This window comes from Belonocnema kinseyi, chromosome 1 (genome assembly GCF_010883055.1).
Source record: "Belonocnema kinseyi isolate 2016_QV_RU_SX_M_011 chromosome 1, B_treatae_v1, whole genome shotgun sequence".
In the NCBI taxonomy this organism is placed as follows: Eukaryota; Metazoa; Arthropoda; class Insecta; order Hymenoptera; family Cynipidae; genus Belonocnema; species Belonocnema kinseyi.
Genome location: NC_046657.1, coordinates 129967448 through 129969607, shown reverse-complemented (window position 1 = coordinate 129969607; position 2160 = coordinate 129967448). Strand labels below are relative to the sequence as shown.

The 2160-nt window shown below is 31.1% G+C and overlaps 1 pseudogene; it reads right to left on the bottom strand.

The window, feature by feature from the left end:
* Positions 1 to 1661, bottom strand: part of LOC117180026 — a 16055-nt pseudogene extending 14394 nt beyond the window's left edge.
* Between the last annotated feature and the right edge of the window lie 499 nt (positions 1662 to 2160).

Below are 2160 nucleotides of genomic sequence, written 5' to 3'. Positions count from 1 at the left end.
TATGCATATACATATATACATAATTTAAAAGTTAAAAAGCGGTAAGGCTGCTCAGTAGACTGTACGTGTAAAGTTTAAATCATAAAGATATCATTGGAAATCAGCAAATTCAGTTTATAGTAAAACGACAAAAGTTGAAATAAAACGTTTAATAACAAAATTTTTCTAAAAGAATGCGCATTTTTTTTAAACGGGACAATGAAACTTCGTCTGTTTTAATACCAATGCAAGTTACGAATTATAATAATATTCATTTATGGGAATGATATAAAATTGCAGGGATAAACTCGAGTGCGAAGAACGAGATACGTGGTGAGAATGTTTTCGTTAAAGCCGAAGGAGCTTTAACAAAAGAGAATTCACAATCACCAAATTACTGTTGTCGATACTTTCACCAGGAGTTTTCAAATGTTTTCTGTTTTAGAATTCAACTTTTTTGTTAAAAGTTTGTATTTATGGTTCAACTTTTGGTAACTTTTGATTAATTTATAGCAATTAAATATATCACCCGGGTAGAAATTGCCTCTTTACGCCCTCAACAGGTAAAACGGGTAATACAGCTGTGAGTGCAAAAAACTGATTTAATGTTCTTACGCTTAATTACACCTAAATTTAAAAAGGGACACATTTTTTAAATTACCGAGATACAAACTTTTAAAAATTTCATTTCTTCTGAAAAAATATCAAACGTGTGGTGTCTTAAAAATTTTAAATGAATTTTTCTTAAAGATCGATTTAATTTGAAATCATTTAAGTACGTTTAAAAATCATATATAACAAATCGAGCTTCAAAAACCTTTTTTCCTCATTTCTAAAGTATCGGATATTTTAATAAAGTGCGTTTGTCTTTAGTTATTAGTAATAAGTTTCGCTAGGCAAGTTTCACAATTACTTTAGTTTTAAAATAACGTGCGAAGTATGGGTATCAAGAATTGAATGTCCATAAAAATACGACAAAACGGAGGAGAGTTTGTCAGAGGCTTTATAAAGGTGTAAAAAATCTTTAGATTGAACTTTTTTGCAAATAAAATGTCTTTTACATTTAGATTAATATTTCCCTTCTTTAAATCAAAAAGTTTTGTTGATAAATTATGGGAATGTGCTAGTTAAACTTTTTTTTGCTATTGCAACCATAGCATCACACTTCAGAATTTAGAGCATGATCACTTTTTTAAGAATTTAAAAATATTTAAATTGAATCAACATTGATTCAGAAGTATTTTTTTCTCATTGTGTGAGGGACTATCTAGATTTTATAAAGACCCTATTAACAGGTCCTCATTGGGTTGCCTACTGATGACCTCGCTAGCTTAGCGTGGCGTTTCCGCTTGCGCCCTCGATGGATTACCACTTTAGGGCCTCGGTAGAAAATAGGAAATCTAGACAGGGCCCCTCAAGAACCAACTTATAATTTCTACCCGGGCAGTCGGTACTACAATTCACGATAAAGTTTTCATAATTAAGCAAAAGTAAAAAAAAAATTAAGTATAATTTTTCGTAAAGAAACTCCGACTTAGGAATCTTCTCCGTTTCACGAAATGTAGCTAAATATGTTTACTTTAGAAAAAATTAGGCGCGTATTTCATCAAAAAATAAAAATGTGCGTGGGGGAGTTTAACATGTATAAATACGTAAGCTCGATCATAATTCAAATTTCCCATCTCTCCTAGGCGAGAAAATGATTTATAATGTGAATTACTATATATCGTCTTCCTCTGTTTTATAAACGCGAAGGGGAATATTAAAATATCTCAAAACAGTATATATACACGAAACAGAAGAACATTGATTAGTAACGTTGCTCTTGAAATTCTGCGTTAATAAGTTTTTCTCCATTTTGAAACAATGAGAACTTTTTACACTCTGTTCTTAACTCTGGGCGCCATTCTTAATTTTATTGGTAAGTGAAAACTAAATTTTTTATCATTTTTACATTCTCATCAGAGAAGGTATTACATTTGTGTAAGATTTGACCTCTCCCCCCTCCCTACCCGCCGAACTAAGTTTTTGTCAAATGTATAAGTTTTGTGAGCCCCTGAATCGAAAAAACAGGTTTTTAGGAATTTGTGTATGTATTTCTGTATGTATATCTGGCTGTTTCAATAATAACTTTTGAAAAAAATAATCTATTAGATTGGCCTTTTGTACACTCGTTTAGCG